The sequence below is a fragment of the Sardina pilchardus genome, chromosome 6, assembly GCF_963854185.1.
Source record: "Sardina pilchardus chromosome 6, fSarPil1.1, whole genome shotgun sequence".
Taxonomy (NCBI): domain Eukaryota; kingdom Metazoa; phylum Chordata; class Actinopteri; order Clupeiformes; family Clupeidae; genus Sardina; species Sardina pilchardus.
Window position 1 is genome coordinate 14,124,512 of NC_084999.1, and position 21,984 is coordinate 14,146,495.

At 42.7% G+C, this 21,984-nt stretch overlaps 1 protein-coding gene across 1 annotated transcript in view; it reads right to left on the minus strand.

The window, feature by feature from the left end:
* LOC134082668 (E3 ubiquitin-protein ligase RNF19A-like) overlaps positions 1-17,792 on the minus strand; it is a 34,189-nt gene extending 16,397 nt beyond the window's left edge. Inside the window, exon 1 of the mRNA XM_062538544.1 lies at positions 17,653-17,792. The gene's annotated coding sequence lies outside the window, so the exon portion shown is untranslated. The remainder of the gene's footprint in view (positions 1-17,652) is intronic.
* Between the last annotated feature and the right edge of the window lie 4,192 nt (positions 17,793-21,984).

A 21,984-nucleotide genomic window follows, 5' to 3' on the forward strand; every position in this document is an offset into this window, starting at 1 on the left:
GGTCCTATAATACCAGAGAACGCTGTAAACCTGGATACACTTGCTTGGCTATTCATCAGCTCAATGAAGCAGTCATAATGCCAGCTGACCTACATAGAGAGAGAGAGAGGGAGAGAGAGAGAGATACGATCTGGACTCCAGTGACGCGTGGACAGAGACGAGTGACATCAAGGACCTCTGTTACCTGGCAACACCACTTGGGCCAAATGCAAACGCAATCGGTGGAAAATTTAGGCTAACTAATCTCCAGTCAACCATAAGCTGTAGACACAAGTTCAGAGACACAAAAGTCCATTTCTTTAACAGCATTTGCCAGATAAACGGATGAGACTTTGATGATTCCCCTTCCTTGTGTCCTTGTCCCGGCCCCTCCCCCCACCACTGTATCGGTGTCCTCTACTTCAGCTACAAACTCAGCCTTTGCCCTTCACCCTCACGGCCATCTACCATCATAAACGTTTTTCCAAATGCCCTGATACCTTGTTACATGTCTTCTTACATTTGGGTTACAATCACACAGTTTTTTTTCTAGTCCATCCAAACAGGTCAAAGCTCTGTGACCAGACACATCAAAGTTTCAGAGTGTCATGACGAGTGGGGGGAATCAGGTTCCTCTTTTTCCCCCTCTGACTACTAGAGGAAGCGGCTGATTCAACTAGTCTGCTAGTGTGCCACAAGGACTCATCCAAAACCACTGTGTTGTGCGGAGCGCTGTGGCCAGAGGCCTGAGGGTAACCTCCACATTTACAATAGGGGTGCACGATTCAGAGAATTTCACGATTCGATTCGATTTCGATTTTCAGGCTCACGATTCGATTCAAAATCGATTTTCGATTCAAAAACGATTCTCGATTCAGAAAACGATTCGCAGTATAGTTAATTTTCCCATATGATTGCAGTAGACATACAATTTAAAAGAAAAGAAGCACAACAAATTAAATAAGTTTAATTCTACTCAATGTCAGCTTATTTGGGTAAGATGTATTGCTTTCATTCTGTCCACTCATAAGGATGGGCAACATAAAGTTATAATTTTGACTACATTATTTACTATAACCTACTTAATGATACTATATAGCCTGCCCCCTGTCACCTGGGCCAATTTATAAAATAAGAATTCATAATATAGCCTTCTGATATTGATGCTGATAGAAGAGTATGCAGCTTGAAGGTTGTTGATATTTCAGATACAAATGGAATCAAATGACACATTTCCCTCTCCTGTCAAAGTAACACTGTGGATCCTAGCCTACAGCTCTCCCAAAGTAAAATGGTAAGCCCTAACTGTTTTTATACTGCGCCAGGATTGTGTAGGCTACATCACTAGTTTTACAAGCGCGCACGCTAAATGGAGAATTAGGATTAAAATGCAGACTGTACCTTTAAATAAGCGACTTGAAGACTATGTTTGCACAATGCTACATTGGGCTGTTTTCACAAAATTTCAGCTCAATGTTACATACAAGACTGACGTTTTCCGAGCATGGCAACGTTATTTTTTTCTCTAAGCACTGTCACCACAAGTTTTCTCACGTAATATTGAAGCCCTCCCGAGATATGTTTTAGATGACATGGGGTGCCTGGTTCACTGAGGTGAAGGGCTGGACTAACGTGAAATGGTAAGATGTTAAACTATTTAATAAGCCTACGCCTAAACAGACTTTGTGGTTAAAACTATGAGTGAGCCTAGTCTGCCACAGCTAACTTCAAGCACGGTAAGCCAATAGGCTACACGGCAGAAATGTAATTCAATTGATCAGCAGCATCATGAGATTGCTATCATTAGCCTATCGAAAAATACCGACAGGACAAACAACAAATGAAAACACAAGTGCATAAATTATGTCTTTTTAGATCGATTTGCTGCAAATAGTTTGCTACGCACAACACTGAACTTGACTCAATTGTTCTTTGGAATGATCCTACCCGTCTGCTTTCACTTTCAAAACCTGTTGCCATTGACAGCGGTCTTTTAACGCGGTCCGTTAATGAAGGACCTCCGAAAAATAAAATTGGCGTTTGCGCCGACTAGGCGGGGGTGGGGGGGTATATGAATCGATTCTTGGAATTTTATGAGTTTGAATCGCGATTCGAATGCGAATCGATTTTTTTGCACACCCCTAATTTACACACTGTGTTCCAGCAGTCACAGATAAACATGCCTGGCTCAGGACATGATAACATTTAAGTCCAGGGCCAGGGGCCAAATTGACCTTGTTGCGAGTTGCAATAACACATTATATTGTATAAGTTGTGAGTAAATGAACTGAAGTATGACGAGTGAGTTATGTCAGCATGACTAACATTTTGGAAATGTAACTTAACAAGTCAGGGCTGTTGCAAGTAATGAATCCAAAAGACCCACAACAGGTGGTGATGGTGTACTGCAGTGGAGACTCAAAAGGGTTTAACAGGCTTTCAAAGCTCCAAACCAGGAAGCAGTTACATGACCTTTAGTACACCTGCTCAAACCACACCTGGGGATGGAAGAGCCTGGAAAAGAGGTGGAGTCAGACAGCATGGTGACATCACAGTACCAAGCAGTGCCGGGTAAAGGGTGCTATCAGGAGTCCAAACACAAACAAAGGTGGTGCCAGGGTGTTTGACCTGCACCGTCCAACACAAACTAGACTGCAGTTTGGCATATACAAAGGATCATTACGCAAGTGTTGGCCAAAGTTATCTTTGAAGTGGAAATACCAGGACTTCAATAAACATGAGGTTTACGGACCTCATGAATCTACCGAATCTTACCAATTTCACCACACACATTTCCACTCAACAGCTCAACAATTTCTGTTCATATCAACAATCAATATTAGGACAAAAGATAAACATCCCCCATCACACTCAGACAGTGACCTAACCATGCCTTGGCATGCAGAGTCCACAGTTTAGACAGGCATGTGCGTGTGTGAAAATCCCTACGGATCCTGCAGACTGTCAACACTCACCTCATTGCTACTAGACTAGACACACACACACACCTCAGAATTCACACCTGAGGAACAGCGAGACACTGGATCCCAGGGAGGAGGCCCCGAGGCAGGCGCAACACAAGTTGGGAGAAACCAAACTGAAATAGCGCTGAAGTATGTGACTGTCTGTGTGTATGTGTGTGTATGCACGTGTGTGTGTGTGTGCGCACCTGTTGCATTGAAGCCTTTCCTATCCTATAACAAGCTACATTGGGCTTCATTCTGTAAAAAGAAATTCCTTCCACTCCTCCCCTTTCCTCCTCGGTGCACTTCCCTGTCTAACTGCGCCCTCTCCATCTTCCTCTCCTGCTGCTCATGTGAGAGTCTTGTGAGCCCAGCTGGGGCACTCAGAGCTGGGAATGAATGCCCATGAACAGCCAAGCCGCTAATACCAAAGACTAGCTGCTGCATGAGATGGCATGGGCCACTAATACCAAAGACTAGCTGCTGCATGAGATGGCATTGGGCGCCACATCCTACTTGACTGTTTAGTGGTGGGAATTAACACAGAGGGCAAGGGAATGATACAATCACCATCCCAAAGTTCTTAAAGGATATGACCACACCGTCATCTTGGTAACAGTAAACTTTATTTTGGGCATCTGTTTCTGAAGACTACATGAATCACGCCGTTTCCAAGAATGCAGCTGATTACTTGCATTACAAGAAGGGGTGGGACATGCCTCAACTAATCCCATACATTTTTCTATGGCGGATTCTCGCTGTGTTGCAATTGCAATTTTCAAGTGTATATCTATATTGGTGTCTACATTGCAATGTGTACCTCTCTCATATAGCACATTTTCTGTCTTGGGAGCCACTGCAGCCATCTTGGTGTGATACTTGGCACTTCTGTATAATGATCATGTGCGTATATGTGCACTAAAACACTGCATAGATGTTGCTCCCTCCAACACTCAGCTGAACTAGAGAGTGACCTTACGTGAGCACAGGAAGGGCAATGTTTCCAGGGGAACGCTCCACAGAGGAGCAAAAGGTCTCGCACGGTGTGCTCAGCACACAAGATAGACAAACAAGCCTTGCGCTCAGGCCAAACACATGCACCTGGACACCCACATAATGCAAACACCTGTGTGCTGGAGCTGGAGCGGCCGCTCACGGGCCAGGTGGCTAACCACACCAGCTTCAGAGTTCACACGTCTACTCAGAAAAGCCACACACGCACACAAAAACACTGAAAGCCACATCTGGTTGGGCATGAACTGCACTGTGGTGCACTTATGGCTCGAACTCCCGACTGCTGCCAAACCACACACACACACACACACACAAAACACACACACAAAAGGAACCTTAAGAGTAGAACTCTCACATTGACACTCCACTCACATGCATACTTGATGCCAAAACTGGGGTAGGCCTACAGGAACCTAAGGCACATTCCACATACACGTGACAGAAACTAGCACACAGCGTTTAGGCCTGACTAGTGTGTCTGTGCATTTCTGAGAAACAGAAGGATGAGATCAAATAACCACAGCCTCTCATGATACTTCAGGCTAAAAGAAAAAAAAAACGCAATCGCTCTTACAACAGACTAATGGCGAAAATCACAATCGCTCATGACAGACAAACTGACAAGAGGATCGGTCTGTGGTCAGTCTGGTTAGGTCTGAAAAGCAATAGGCTCCCCTGACAGACAGGGGTCAGACCAAATACAGTAAATCTCCCAGCCCTGTGTGGTAGAATATGAATGGCAGAAGCACACTTTTGCTGAAATAAGACTGTCTGTCCAGCTTTGCTGGCAACATTTTGGTGCACATTGCCTTTGCTTTGCCCCTCCTACCATGAGCTTACCTGCAGCTGGAATAAAGGATGCAAAGGAGTGAAGGCAACAGGAAAAAGACCATATTAGAAGCACTGTTTGCATAGTGCTTCTGGAGACAGGGATCAGGCTACCTCACATGCATGGGGGCATGCATGAGTCTCCTGAAGGATACTGTAGAGGTGTAGGCTAAGTTTACACATTACGTCAGCCAAGTCAAGACTGTGTGTAAAGGTGTGTTTGTGCATGTGCATATGTATGTGTAGGTGTGTTTGAAGACTTCCAGTGACGCAGGTGAGCTCCCTCTGAGATAAAATGGGGCAACCTGACACCACAGTGTGAAGCTGTGAGGCAATGAACCAAGGCCACAGAAAACAATGCTCCACAACACACCGCAGCCAAGACATTCTACACAATGCACCAAACTAAAACCATGGCAGCTGCCCTCGCGTTTGGTAGAAAGACTTTTAGAGTTTTGTTGTTCAAGGCCTGGCTACGTAGCGCCGCAGCCACAACAGGAAGAGTGGCCGCCATAGAGCTGCTCCAGTCTCCTAGCGTCTTTTGAAGACCTACGCTAATTTCCTGCCTTCTCTGTTGAATAAGCTCATCAAAGAGACCTGCCACAACAAGCCTATCAAGCCTCCCACCCATTACTGTAAAGCTGCTAGCTGACACACCAAGTGACAAGCGCTTTAAGCACACAAAAGCAGAAAGAAAGCCTCAATGCGTGACTTCATGTGCATAGCAACAATAGGCTAATTCTAGTTAGTTAGTTACTAACTAGACGCAAAAAACAGTGCATATTATATTTATATATGTGCATGTGTGTAGCCAGTGACTTGTGTGCACGCACACACACGGCAGGTTCTGGTAGCCTTGACCGTTGTTGTCCCTCTAACCTCAGCAGACCCCACGGCAGCTCCTGCCACAGCTGTTGGGGGCCCCCAGCTATATAAGAAGCCACAGTCTCACTGCACATCAACGCCACTGGCTCCAGGACACTGCTCTACACTCGCACAACCAACAGCTAACACTGTTCTAAGGCAAAGGAGAAACCAAGCAATTTGAATACAAAAATATTCAGACCAATAACTGATTTCAACATCACAACTCTGATAACAACAATAAGAATACCACAGACCAAGTTGTGTGTAAATTGCGTAGGGTTAGCAGCAGTTACTCCAAAACCTTGACCTCATTATAGATCCCATAGAGTGACTTCACTTATCAGTCTCAGTGTGTGCTGTTGTGAGAACACTGTAAGAGTGGGAGGGTGGATAACTCATGTTTGCCTCCATCTTAGCCCTCTCCAAGGTTTTGGGCCCTATTCACAAAGCATTTTTTCAAGGCTAAAAGTAGCTCCTATCTTGTTCATTCAAGGCCTACTAAACTACTAAAAATAATGGCCGTGTTAGTGCTTTAGGACTTCTAATGTTCTGACTGGATTCACAATTCACAATGGGTGAGTGCTAAAAGTAGCATGTTTAAGTAGCATGGGAGGACTTCCATTACAGAGAGGAGGATTTGTTCATTACAGCTTACAATATAATGCTACTCACAAGGAAATGATTATGGATCAAACCAACTCCTGTCTACACAAAAGAGTCATCATATAGATGCACTCAGAACATTTTGTTATCTTACCATTTCAAGTGTAATCAAAAAATGGTAGATTTATTGTTTTTTGCTTTAAGCTATACCTACTCACCAGCAGACATCCCTTGAAACTTGTTCATGCTTTGTGTATAAGGGACATGATCTGATCTGATCTCTAGCTTCCTCTGTGACTTGTGAGCTATGCATCCTCCGTTTCGCTTCAGAGTGTACAGCCACACACCAGGCAGAGCTGCAACCATGAGCGCAATCATGATAAAAAGGAACTTCCTGTCTAAATGTTTGTTTAGTCTCCCTGACAACTAAGCAAAAGCAAGTCACCATTGTCACGGTGACAAACCGTGCTCAGGCAAACTGGAAATGTCAATGGCAGTGGCGGCCATCTTGACCTATGACAGACCCATACACCTATGGTGGGCCTGACCTGGCTGTTATGAGAAGGAGACTGCTAACCCTGTCTCTCATACGTTATAACAAAAAGAGAAAAGCTTTGTACCAAATGTAGCTGCTAGGCTAGCTAGTTTCCATTGAAGTTCATAATGATTGCCACACATGAATAAAACAAATAGCATTATTAGCAGTATTGAGCATTTGGCAGTATTAATTTCAGACCTTGCAAATGAGGTTCCAGATAGTGACCGGATGAGAGCAGATGATTCCAGTTCCAGCTAGAGCAAGTGTCTGGGACAGCAATGTGTCTGTTCAATTTGCTCTTCGAGACTCATGGGGAGCACCCCTGTCTGACATTCACGTGCCCCTTACGAACAGTCAAACATCCCAGTCATCTAAGGGAACGCCCCGTCTGGTCTAAATCTAGGGCCTCAGAAGAAAAAGTCTAAGAATGCAGGCCGTGGTGTGTGTGTCCCTTGGGGGTCCCCATGCTGACCGGGTCACTGCTTCAAAGCATACTGCCGTTCATGAGGGAGAAACAGAGATGAATGTAGACATACTGTAGACACAAATATAGACCGGTAATAAAAGAAATACAGTTTAATGTCTTGCAGTTGACACACAACGGAAATGTAACAAATCCTCTCCGTCCTTTGAAAGAGTTCACCTCGAACAAACTTCATATTGTCTGACCTAAATGTTCACACCAAGGCATACTCTACATGAATACAGTCCCAGAGTAATTATTGGCTTTTTACAAAGGCAAAAGGACTCCAGACACAACATATTCCGATAAATGCAGAGGAATACCCCTCGACATAGGTACACAGACACGCCATGAGACATGCCACACAAGAACTGAGACTGCAAGTGCAGTTCACCACTGGGGGCACATTCCTTGCCTGTATCCTGGATGATTCCTTCTCCCTGCACATTCCAAGGCTAAATAACTCAGGCTGGGAACTCCCTGTCTATAGGTCCTGTATGTCACTAAGGGCGCTTGAGGTGTGGTGGTGGGGTCTAGTGTGGGTTAGACTTCCTGGTAAAAGCCAAATGCAACTGACAATAAGGTCTTGGAAGAGCTGCTCCCATGGGACATTAGTCTGCGTGCGCGTGTATCTCTTCATGTCCTTATGGGACTTCAAGTCTGAATGAGAAAAATAGCACATTAGTGCAAGACAAAACAATATTGACTCCCAAAGGAACGAACGCTCATCCTGCATTTCACAATATCTCAAATAAAAATAAGAAATCTGCCAGCAGGCTTAATGCCCTTTAGGCTCCTTCAGGCAGACCATTTTCTTCAAAACGTTGACATATCCACTAAGCACAGCTGACTAGCTGACACCGGTTCATCAGGCCCTTCATTTCAGGCAGACGGGGGGAAAAAACCTGTCAAAACAAACTATAATCAACACAAACATCGAAAGCTAGCTTCCAACGCAGCAAGCAAGATGGATTCGAACACTGCCGTTCCTCCCTCACTCTGTACTTCAGCAAGCAGGAAATGATGTCAGAGCACAGGAATTCTCAAAGAGAACAATCTCAGAGTCAGAAAGCGAGAACAGAGGAGCAAGAGAGCTACAGAGCATATCTGGTCTGGGAAGAGTCATTCATTCCCAGTTCCCACAACCTCTTTTTCCATCAAACTGGCCTTTTGTGTAAAATAAATCTGACATGCCTAAACCAAGACTACAGAGCGCTTCCAGAACTTTGTTCTTGTTGCTACAACTAAACATATGGAAATGGAAAATGTGCATTCTGTTGCAAATCCCTCTACTATGAATACAAGCAATATACACAAACAGAAGTAGAAGTGGCAATTCATTCCTCCATCAGGGGCTGTGGTCTTCACTGTTTTTTTTTTGCAGAATAGTAGTATCCCGCTTTGAAATGATGGACCTGTTTAACAGCATCCAAGTGTGATAATCCTCAGAAACGACAATGTCTGCAACACATGCAGTTTGTGCAGGAGGCCGATGCTCAAATCCCAGCACATCCGAACCCATTTAATTCCTTAAAAGGCAGATGAACACATGTGAAGAGCTCTTCAACCCAATCCTCCTCTCCTCTTGGGCACGGCCATTAGATTACTCAGAGCCAGAGGAAATGGCCGTTTTCTGCTCTGCAGCTCCAAAGTGCCGTAGTAGGACCATTTTTACTCCAACGCTTAAGTGAAGGAGGATGCCCGACCTCAGTTAAAATGTTTTATGCACATGGAAGGTAACCCTTCAGATACAGCACCTTCCAAACTCTGAAAACCATAAGCCCCTTTCACATTCACCGAATTTAACGCTAAATCAGCCGAATTTAACGTTAAGGCTGTTCCTTTCACATTGACGACACGGGGTGGGGAGTCAACCCGCCTCGGCAATCCAACCCGTCTCGGGGGGTAGTATCAGAGCCGAGCCGTGTTGAATATGAAAGGAACAGAGGTCAACCCCGCTATTAGGGGTGTGTGACTGATGACGTATTTGGCCAGGCAGGAGGTTAAAATACAGGAAACACACAAGAGACTAGGATAACTTTAGCTGCTGTGTCCATAGATATATGTGTGTCCAACAATCACGTTTTTTATGCTGAGAGTGCCCTGAAACTCCTTTTCTCAGCACTTCGGTCAAGTGTTTATTGTTGCTAGGTTACCAAAACCGTCTGCTGCCAGCACGTCTTTTTAGAATGTTTACCTAATGCTAGAATCTAGTTCTAGCTAAACAACGAGCTAACTGTCAGAGCAGAAGTTGTTCAGGACACTGAAATATGACTTCGACAGACAAAAGGACCTCATTTGGCATTCAAATAACATAACAAGTGGCCCGCCATCATTTGGAAGCTAAACCACGTAGAACTAGCATGACAGTTGTGTTTATCAGTTTATCTCCGAGGTCCAAGGCATGCTTAACGTCATTGTTCACTCCCAAATTGCGTGTGACGTGCTGCTAGGCAACGCCTCCCATAACTCGCCTCTGAAACGGGCTTCAGACAACCCCGGGACCAGAACACGTCTACCTTTCACATTGCGAAAGCCCCTGAACCCGCTATTTCTTAAACGCTAATGTATCGTTTCTGAATGTGAAAGGGGCTATAGACTAATTGCATATGGCTTTGTGTACAAAAGCCATTAGGCGTAGCTGTGTCAAATTCATTAAGATAGAAACAGTAGACAAAGTAGAATTTAACATGGTTTAGTTCCAATATACATTCTCCCTCATATAATGCATTGGAGCTTTCTCAACTACTTCTTGCTCTTTGCCTTTTCACAAGGCACTATCCAGCAAGGGTTCATTACTAGACTGGAATAGTCCAGGGCTTAAAGCAGGTAATTCTTGCAGTACATTGCTCCTGATGACAACGTACTGGTCCAGACCACAGTCAGAGTGGGCACCACAGCATGAATTTGTAGTTATGCCCTTTGGCCATAAGAGTGCTCCCTATGCGTGAGTGAACTTTGAGAAGATGAACACCAATGACCAGTTAAATGAAACCCAATAGTTGTAATAAACAGATTACCTTGGGGCAGATAGATTCATCCTATTTGTAAATATTTTCCACTGAAATACAAAAATTGAACGGTCCACACAAGCAGGATATTTTTGCTGGGCCGACATGTTGCCGCTTGACTGGAAAGACCCAGTTCTACCAGTGAGCTCCCTGGCTTCAGAAAGTAGAAAGAATGCAATGAAAATGTTCAACTTTCCCAATTAGCACAACTCTCCAGATAGATCTGATCAACTAACTAGTCATGTCACCTCCATTAGAAGGAAGAGGGATACATGGCATGACTTGCTTTCTGAAGTTAGGTTGCGTACCTGTACTGCCTTGTCAATCTTCACAAAATGGTTTCAAACGTCATGTGAGGCAGCCCCCATTCCTGCTCAGTTTTTCTGTTTAAGTAAATTAATTAACATGGCTTAAAATGAGAGGCTGAGTTTCTGTGAAATGCTTTTACTGTTCTCTTCTGATAATTATTTTGAAGCCCTTCCTCTTTCAAAATGACTTACAATACAGCCTTTAGGGCCAAACAGGAGAGGAGACGTTCCACTTTACTAAAGTTTAGGCAAACACAACACCTCAGCAAACACTACAACAGTCACTTAGCAAATTGGGTCAAATGATATTGACTTAGTTTGCCCCACAGAGGCTGGCTCTTAATCTATCTTAAGATTGTAATTTACAGCAGCTGGTGACCAAGTGCACATCTGGGCCCATATTCACAAAGAATTCTACATCTAAAAGTAGCTTCTATTCGTGAATTTACAAGAAACTAAAAATAATGGACAGATCAGTCTTAACTTCAGGACTCCCAATTTGTCTTACTAAGTTATTCATAAGGCATAGGGCAAGGGCACCAAACCACAAAACCAAATATCCAAAACCATTCATTGCTAAGTGTTAACTAAAGATTACAAAGTTAACACATACAAATTCTGAAGGAGGCAACACGATGTAACTGCTATTTAACACACTCCAACCTGCACCATCTTCCACAATCCTCTACCTTCATTATTTGAGTGATGACAAATGTTGAAAATCTTACTAAAGCCTTTGATAAACCTTAGACATGAAGTTTGGGTGCAGACTCAAGTCCACCACCTCCAACCTGTATGCAAGTGTCAGAACTGGCTGGCTTGGTGTAGATATGTCTAAGAGAACAGACAGCCTGGGCTGAAGTCCAAACATCAGTCTCTATGGCCAGCCAACAGTGAAAGATGATTCAATCGACTAATGCCATTACAGAACCATTTGCCAGGACTCTCCACCTTTCACAAAGGGTGTGGTCTTTTGGTTCATCACCAGCAGATTGATTACATATCACAGTGTGCCATCATGGCTTAATTATTCATGGGTATTTTGTTAACCTAAGCTTGTTTTTGTTTGTTCTGAATAAACTTTTCAACAGCACTTTTCCAAAGAATCATTCCACTATGATTACACACACACACACACTAAAACTCTACCATTCCTAGGCATTGGAAACCATAACAAGATGGTTGTCAAGTCATGGATGCTGTGTTCCATTTGCCTTGGAAGTGGTAATTGGGAACTTGTAGTTGCATCACAGTCCAGTTGACTGTTCCAGTTGTAAAAAGTCATGTGAACAAGATGGTATCCATTTGCAAGCAATTGTCTGCCGTTAAGGATTGTTACCAGATAAAGCCTGGCAACAACAGTTCATAATGATGCAAAGTAGGCTATTTTACTCAAATAATTATCATAACAACAGAGCGGCATAGAGGTTGGACACTACTGTTTACTATTTCACACTTCTTTAGTAAACAGGACATTTCTACGGCCCTCATTTACTGTTAATGGGTGCAGCCATCTTGGAAATTCTAACTATGATTACTCAGGGGAAAAAGCCATGAAATAAGCCTTGAGTTCAGAGTCTCAAAAGATTCTTTGTATTCCCTGTACCATCATGGCAGAAAATTGAAAATTGCCATGTCAGAAAGGGAAAGGGTAGCCTTAAACATGTAGCTACAGCAGAAATATGCTTTGCTGTCAGACAAGTATTTCTGAAAACACTGTTAGTACATGGGGCAAGGATAACCGCACTCACGTCATTAACATAAGTTTCAAAATGCTGTCGAGAAGGTCTGAGCCGCAACAAAGTACTGACCCAGTACTGTTCTCAGGGTGGTCCAACACTGGAGGCTTGGTGGAGTGGCTGAGTGTACATACATCCCAACTATCTTTAAGCTAGGTGCAGGATAAAATGTACAAAAGTAAAGTAAAACAACGTCCGCACATTGGAGTAGCTCACAAACTTTAATCAAAAACATTTTTTTTTTGTTAAAGTTTGGGAGCTACTCCAGTGTGCAGGCATTCTCTTTTACTTCATAGACACTGGAGGCTGACAGAGACTGAGGAACCCTCCACTTCTCCACTGGATTTATCTCCTACAACACACAGAGCCTCCTCAGCTCCCAGCCCCCGATATCCGACCAGGCAGCCAGACTTGCTGGAACACCCACCTTGAATTCCACTACAGAGAGCCAGCAACTGGCAGCCTTGGATGCCGTTGTTTGGAACTCATCACTGTTGCATTTATGTAGTTTGGACAAGATATTTGTGGGCGCCTTGATAAATACATAAGTCAAAACATGGCGAGATTCAAGAGTGTTGTTTTTTTGAGAAATTTTAGACAGTTACTAATCTTTCCTGTTTCAGGGAATACTTAAAAAAAAAAGAAAAAAAGAAATACGTGTGCATTCAAAACCTCAGAATTAAGCAGAGTAAGGCGTGTCAGATTTTGTAACAGCAGTCCATTTCCCCACAGAAATGAAGAATCATTTTTGCAAAAAATTGCAGCTGCAGAAAAATCCCCCATATGAAATCATCTTTGACAAGTTTAAGGAGGGGGTCAAAAAGGGTGTTCCCCCTACAAGAAGCAGCTAATATTTTGGAAAGGCCCCAGTCTAGCCATCTTAAACAGGCACCTTTCCCATCCAAAGGAATGCCTCAGCAACAGGGCAATTGTTTTTCTCTCCGTTTGAGTGAAAACAAACCTTCTTGGGTGGGAAGGGCGGAGGAGTTGCGATCAAGGACACCCTGATGGGCTACAGACATGGGCACTGCAGCTGTGTTTATTCTGAAAAGGACGGCTCAAAGGTCACACGTGGGCCCTCAATAACATGGACACAAGGTCACCTGGACAATCTGAAGACATCTGCAAAGATACACAAAGTTCTGCGTTTCCAACAACTGCATTAACTGGGTATTCACACCTGCCTTGTTTAGTTCGATTGAAACGAACTCAAGTTCGTTTCTTGCTTGGTTCGGACCTTTTTGACTGGTGTGAATACAATCACTCGAACTCTAGTGCGGACCAAACAAGCGGACCGAGACCCAGCTGAGGAGGTGGTCTCGGAGCGGTTCCTATCGAACCCTGGTGCGGTTCGTTTATGGTGTGAAAGCAGACCGACCTCGATCCGACCCAATTACAGAAATCTACCTTTTTTGGATTTGACGAGCTCCCGTAGTTTTTGCGCATTATGGGAAATGTAGGATAGCTCCGTGACGCACAACAGCTGTAAGCAGCAGTGGGCTAACGCTTTTTTGCCAACAATAATTTGCTTTTGCATCTCCTACCCGTTCCGTCTTCCGTAGGCCTGCTGTTAGCATGTTGGACACACATGAGAGCTCTTCTCAGCTGTTTTGTTGCGTCTTCGTCGTTGCAAAATTACGAGCATGATATTGTTAAACTTGCATCAAACGGTCTTGACGCTCAAGCACTTCTGCAAAGCTGTAACTGTATAAACTATATTGCTAGTATAATAACGAGTACAGTACACAAACATAGTATTTACGTGGGCCAACTTTGACTTTGGCTTCCTATTCTTCACCCCACCTACACGTTTACCAGCCAATGGTTGAACGACCTTAGCACATGCGCTTTTGTTTATAAATTCTGGTCCGGTTGCAATTAATCACGGTGTGAAAGCGAACCGCAATAAAAAAAAAAAAAAAGAAAAAAAAATTGGTCCGGACCAAATAAGTGAACTAACGGATCTTCCTGGTGTGAATACGCCCTAAATCTCTTGTTTCTTGTCCTAATGTTTTCAGGACCACAGCCACAGGGTCAACGTCCATGAAAAGACAGACACATATTAAATCCCAATCTGTAGAGAGAATACAAGGATATACTGATCTCTTTGTTTTGCATGCTTATCATCCCTGACAATATAACAAACTAGCGACAATATGGTGGATTTAAGGGGAAGTCTCAGTGCCACAGACCAGGAAATACGACACTACATTAGGTTTAGTGTTTTAGCTGATTAGGTGTTTTACTGTTACAAATCAGGAAGAACTAAAAGTCCAGGCCCATATTTGGTAACCAGACTCTTGACCTTGAGTATCTTGAAAGGCGCTATATAAATGTAATTTATTATTATTATTATTATTGATTACGCTTCTCTTTGTGAAAAGAGTCTGGCCTGGGGTCATTGGCAAACACCTTTTTTCTGGTGGGTGGACACTTGTTCATTGGAGCTCCTTTAAACCAATCAGTAACAACCAGTGCATCATCATTCAGAGAAGTTTCTCAGCACAACACCCCTTTTTAGGGGTGAGCGAGCAAGCTAGCATAATATCATTGATTCCAATAGGAAAGATGGCTAGCAGCAGTTATTAATTCACAGGACATTACAAACTTTTAACACAACAGTTATGAAGATATATGTCAAAACTGCATTACTTTGTATACTAAATGCCTCATGTATTCGTCCACTGCCCTTTACAAAACATTTCATTTGCAAAGCCTGTTGATTCAAGTACAAAACAGCAGAGATTGTTAATTTCTCTCAAAACAAACCTTGAGCCCAAATCTACTAATAAAAACAAAACCCAAAAATGTGGTACTTGAAAGACCTGCATATATCTAAATTAGAGAGTAGCCGCAAATCAAATAGCGGATCTATCAGCCTTATCTCAGTAAAATGAAATCAGGGCAAATCAATTAGATCCCTTCCTTCAAGCAGCAGCACAGCAGGAGCTTTACATTCCATGTGGTCAATGAAAGGGTTTTAACTTCAGCCCAAAGTAGGAAGCCGGCTAGAAACAACAAGAGGCAGAGGCAGTGGTTGGAGGAGGACCGCTACCACCAACTGGAAGATTCTGCAGGGCCACACGTGCAGTGCATGGGGCATGGTCAAGTGGGCAGCCAAGCTCATTTGAGCGCTCTCTGGCTCCTCTGCCAGCACCAAGACATGTGGATCACGTGTGCGGCTGAGAGAAGACTCATTCATAAGCTGTATAATGGAAGACTGTGGACTGGATTAGGGACTCAGTCTCCAAAGCTCAGACAGACACCCAGTGCTCATATTAAATATGCTTACTATTGCTTAGCAAAGGTGATTAATCCTTACTTCTCTCCATCAGTCAAATGAGCTTGTTAATCTAAAACTGATATGGCCTGTATGGAAATGCATGTTGCAGTCATGGACAACTAAGCTACCATTCATTATTTGCTGCAATGTGCTGAGCATTAACAAAGCTATGGGTTTTGCTGGACAAAATGCAGCTAGTATTGACACAAAATAAAAAGCCAGGCGAAGACGGTACAGGAAGGGCTGAGAACAAAGATCCTTCATTACTCTGCTTTAACCCTCTCTGCTGAGAAGCATAATGCAATTTGGAAAGAAATATAATTGCTATAACTGATTTTCATCCACTGTAATGGGAGTGATGGATATAATGCATCTTCCATCCCAGGATCTAGTTTATGCAACGTCTCTTTCTCCACAACAAATCCCACAAATGTCCAAGTGTGACAAAAGACGTGCATCTTCTACAAATCCGCAATCCATAGACCTGTGCTGCTGTAACTCTTTCCCATTTCCTGAGATCCAATAGGCCATTTCTGCAAATTCTCTTTGCCAAGTAAGACAATGCACTTCCTGACAAACATTTTACCTTGTGTCAGCAGTCAGAAATTTAGTTAAACAAAAAATATATATTTCAGTAAGACTAGCAGTCAGAGATGGATCTAAAAAAATATCTGCTGACCATTAAAATAACTTCTAATGACAGGACCCTGTGAACAACTGCTGCCAAATGTACGCTTAGATTTCAAAATCTAACAAAATGTTCAACCCGTCCCTTAGGCATCACTGGTTCAATCATACTTATTCATATTTGTATGACTTTAGACTTTACTCGCAGGACAATGCAACATCAGCATACCAAATCAATCTGTGTCTGTCTTGTCAAGGGTACTTTCAACCGCAATAAGAGTAGAACATAATTGCCCATGACTAGCCTAATATAAATATCTTCTCTGACCATTCAGGATCAGATCGATTTAGGACAGATAGTTAATCACACTGACGACACCGTTAACGTCAACTAAGCTAACTAAATATTGAAAACAGTTAGCATTGACCACGTTTAACTCACACAAAAGCACATGTGGCAACCTTTCTTCTTTTTATCGACAACTGAATTGACAATCCGTCTCAAGATAATGTCCAGATATTTTCGATTCAAGATGTTATAACATTAGTGGTAAGGATAGCACCTTAGTCTGCATATCATAACACATACTAGGACTTGGTTAACACAGTTAACTCATATTTTTGAAGTCACGAATAATGATGCCTCCCAAATCATCAAACAGAGAAAGTTTAACGCAAATCTAGTCTAGAACGTAAACAGAATGTTCAATGGGATTGTTTAACATGAAGAGAAGTTCATTATGTTTGACATGCTATCTAACTTTCCAGTTGCCTATAGTAAAGGGACTTGTTACGAAGCTCAACGATAATCTTGCTTTGTAACAATAATGCACGGTTGTTTATCCAAAACTTACTTATCAAAAAGGTGGCGCAAAACAAAACGAAAGTACCTTGTCCTCTCCTGCACTGAGGCACCTGGCTATAACGTTAGCTAACAATAGCTTGGATAGGTTGCGATGCAAGGCAGCAAGCTAGATATCTGACTGTGGGCAAATAATATGACAAGTCAGCTTGTTGGTCACAGATGTTACGTTAATTTAAGTTTTCAAGAGAGCAACAAAAACACGTTAGCCATTATCTAAAAGCAGCCTTTACTAGCACTGTTGGTTCTGTTTTCAGTTGGCATAATGCAAGCGAATATGTGTCTAACGTGGTCACTTCCAGCTTCGTCGATGCAACCACATAACAAAAAGCCAAGAGTTAGGAGTTATAATAACGAACGTTACAACGACAACTTAATAGCTACAATGACTGACAATACTGCAAGGCAACATCTAAACCAGCAATAACAGTTAGCCTACATTAACAAGTTAGCTTAGCGTAGATAACGTTAACGTTAGCTGGCAAACCACTCCAACTAACGTTAGCAGGCAAATGCCTCCGATGTGTCCTGTAGCCAGCTAGATAAAGAGGATAATATGCTTCATACCTTTAACACAAAGTAAAGTGACCTTGACGAATGTTTTCAGATGGCCACTTCCACTGTCCAGATCTCCTAAGAAATCCTTTGCTGGCCGAATGGTATATGTACTTTCTCCAGTTTTAGCACAATCCAGACCGACTTGGTCCCACCCCGTTCGTTGATCTGAAGAGCTTGCAGCTGGTTTACGTTCTTTCTCTGAAAGGCTGTTCAAACAGTCTCGCGATAATAGTGCGTTAAGCGAATCGAATGAAAAGTAGAAAAACTTTCAGTGTCCTACAAACAGACAGGGTAGGTTTACACAACAAGACTTTGATTGCACGGTAAGTAATATGAAGTTATGTATGTGCAGTTAGTATTTGCTTTGCAAAGTAATATGAAAAGTTAGACATTCGCTCTTCTATGGGAATAGTTAGGGCTACTGTTGCTCCAAGAATGGCCAGTTGCCATAATGTTCTTTCAAGGTTGGCTTAATTCATAATGCCATTATTATTGATAAAACAATATTTTACAACAAAAATGTGCCTATCATTGAAACAACCCACTTTGTTTTGAAATTAGCCATTTAAGGACAAAAACAAGCAGATTGATGCCTGTTGTGTTGGAATACAGTCACAACAGATTCAGTTTGTTACAATGATCATTTATTCTAGCCAAACCCTATCAGACATAACTGGCTGAGGTAGGCCTAAGTCGTTTTCATATTCATTTTAATTTTTAAGTAATTTGGCGACATTACATAAATCATGGTTCACCTTAACCGACAGGGCCAATAGGGCATGTTTCATAATAATAAGGGGAATAAAAACTCCAAGAAGTAGTATTTGACCAGCATAATCATTCATCAAAGATGAAAGGTTATATGTGTTGGGGGGGTGGGAAATGGCCTCCCACCCTGTATGTGCCAATATTTACATTCCTCTGAAATATCCCCAACTGTCAAGAACAGAGATGTTTTTGGAACCACCCAGACCTCAAGGAATGTAGTTGCCAAGTTACATATGTACATGTGCCCTGAACCAAAATATCAGAAGCTAAAACTGGGAGTGTATGTCCAGGTGCAAGCAGCAGTCCTGATGTGTTAGTGACTGAGAATGAGGTGGACAGGCAGGGTGTCTTAGTTGTTGTACTTGATTTGAATTTGCTGTGAGTAACAGTCACTGAAACTGCTGCAAAGTCTGTCATTCAATGTCATCAGGTGTTTTATTAGTGAGAACTGTGTTTTTAAAAAATGTTATTTCACATCTCTCGCTCTCTTTCTCTGAAATGCATGGGGGTCGCAACATCTACCTGATCACTGACAAGATTAAAGGAAGTCTTCTCAGGGGTAGGCTACAGTACTGTTGAAAATGTCTGTCAGTGATGTGTTGATGATAATCTCTTTGAAGAAAAGTGGCTCTAACCATTCAGAAAGTAAACCACAAACAAAACATAGCCATGTTTATTTGTGATTACAATCCCACCTGTCCACTGAGTTTAGGGGTGGGGTGGGGTGGGGGGGGGGGGGGATTAGGGCTGTGTAAATAACCCCAAGAAACATGTAAATCTACTGGTGATTTTTAATCTGTTTTGTTTTTCAGTTGTATTCTTTCTGTAGCTGTTGTGACGTTAATCAGTGGGATTATGGGTCGTGTGACAACAGTTTGTGTATGTGTGACATATTCCTTAGCACAGGCTGGGCCGAGTGCCCTTGTCATTCTTCCCTTAATTCTGGTTATACCCCACCACCTCCTTCACACCGATGGCATCACAACCACCAAAAGAGCCTAACTCCATCTGTGGGAGACAGGAGACAGAGCTCATATCAGCCCCAGGAAAAGACAAGTAATTTAGAAAACAGTAAGCAAATTAGTTCAACGCTTGTTTGGAGAATTTCTCCATAGTTTAATACAAATAAACCATAGACATGGAAAACATCCGACTTCTCCAGTGGAGGTTTTACGTGTAAACATCAATGCTACAAAAAAAAACCAGATATGATACATGTAATACATATAATCCTCATTCTCCCAATCACTTATGGCAGTGAATTTGTAAAGAGTGATACAAATAATCCTCTTCAGAGGGCTGCATGATGATGAGTCTCTTGAGTGGATGGGCTGGATCTCTGTTATCCTTTTCAAAACAAGTCAATATGTTTTTTTTTTTAAACAGATCTTAAAATAAAGTGGATGTGTTCAGAAAAATCAATAAGTTAATCAGTCAGCTGAAAAACAGAGACTTTTAAAACAGGACCCTCACTTTCTAACTCTTAGCTTAAGGAAAACTTTATTATGATTATGGCTGCATGTTCGTCCAACTATCCCACTGGACCATTGTACTGTATATAACAAAAGCATGGCACAGAATCAAGCTTAACAACCTCATATTCTCATTTTCATAAGATTTTGTCACAATAAACCCTTAAAATATGTATGAGGTACTGTTTTAAAAACCCAAAGCTATCTGAAGCCTGGAAATGTTTGTTTTGGAGCCTTGACAAGACATTGGACATTGCAGAGGCCCAACTAGACATTTGGAATAACCTCGCAGGTTCTTGTGCCATTGTATGACAAAAGACTTACCCAGGCCTGGAAATAGCAGCTCACTCCACAGATAATAAAGCAACAGTTTCCTTATTTCATCAGAGTTTTGTGACATGAGTGCAGTGTCACTGCCCAACTAAACACTAACATGGAGTGTCGGTGCCCATATTTGGCTGTGTGTGAGGGGCTGAATGAAGACAGGTAATAAGAGCAAGGCTGTTGAGCTTCTCAAACACACATTAAAGCAAGGCCCTCCCAAAAATATCACACACTAGTAGCTTTACCCCCCAGAATTTCCCAATGGCAGCTAAATTGGGGGCCCACTTAACCATTGGTTTTGAAGCAAGCGTTCAGAAACAGCTTGTACAGTTGACGGTGTGGAGAGCGACATCTTATTTTAAGAGGTGGAGAGTAAACAGTGTCACGGTGGAGGGAGCAGTTGTTGAAACAGTTGGATGGTTACAGTAAACAAAGCCAGCCCCCTGAGGTAAACAGAGAGAGCCGGCTAATGCCACCACAAAGACTACCAACGCTTAATATTAGGCACTGGGGGCATGGCGGTTGACTGACGTGCTATATATTACATTGCTGGGGTAATCCTCAAGTCGACACAGAGCAATCAGGAGGAATTCACAAACCACTACCCAGGCACTTCCACACATCACACCTGGCCAAAAATAACCCAAAAACAAGGCTCCGCTCAGAGTGAGTGCCCTGCATAGCTGTTGGTTTGCAGAGGAAGGGCCCACAGCCCTCCTACTCATTTGAGTGTCCAATACTGTTTCAGAGCAGTGCTCTGTTTACTTTTGAAAAGGCTGAAAAGCAAAACAGCATTAAACTGACTTTCACAGCAGGTTGCACACTGCCAGGCTCTCTGGCTAGGATTATTATCACGTGACGATGAGTCACTAAAGCCCCTTTCATGACACGCAGAGATGACGGCTGAACCTTTGACTGTCTGGGTTTATCTGGCACCCCTTGTTCAGTCAGAGAGGAGGGGGAAGTCCAGCTGAACACAGACTGGACAGACAGACAGGGCCAGACTATAACTACAACTTGTGCTGTATTTGGAATCTGTCGTTAGATACTCTGGATGAAGGTCCTGACTAAGCACCTTGAGAATCCATTAGGTTTGGTACATTTAAAATACAGCTGGATGGTGGCAGTGGAGTGTACCATGCTGTAGTATTATGGCCTAGCATGAACTGTGAGCGGGCAAGGCGGTATCTTGACAAGAAGCACGTAGCATTATGTCAAACGTGACATTCCTGATATAGTTTATGTTCCTCCAGAGCAGATTTGTCAACAACTATAGAGAAGTAGGGCCTTCTGTCTCACACACCTAGCACTACCAGTAACATCAGAGCTCTCAAGAATTCTCTCCTCTAGAGTAGTATACTTTAATATACCTTAAACTCAAATATACCACAGCTGATTTGATTAGAGATGAAGACCTATGTAATGCCCACCCAAGCAAGGCTTCCAAACAGAGAACGTTTTGTTTTTGTTGCTCTGAATGCCATCGTCAGAGCATTACTTTTAAAGTTCCAGTTAGGTGTCGGGATCCTTTATAGTAGGTCTAATAGACTAGTAAGTCATATACACCAACTCTGATTTGCCACTGACTGTGCTAACTGAAGAAAGGTTGACAAAAGCATTCTTTTATTAGACTTTTTTTTTCAGTTTTTATAAAACACCTCTTCACTGCCACCCAGTGTTGGGAGAGGATCCTGTAGGTAACAGATTATGCAGTCGCATTCTTAAAGACAGCACATACTGTAACTCTCTAGCCCACAGTTACATAAAGAAAGGAACA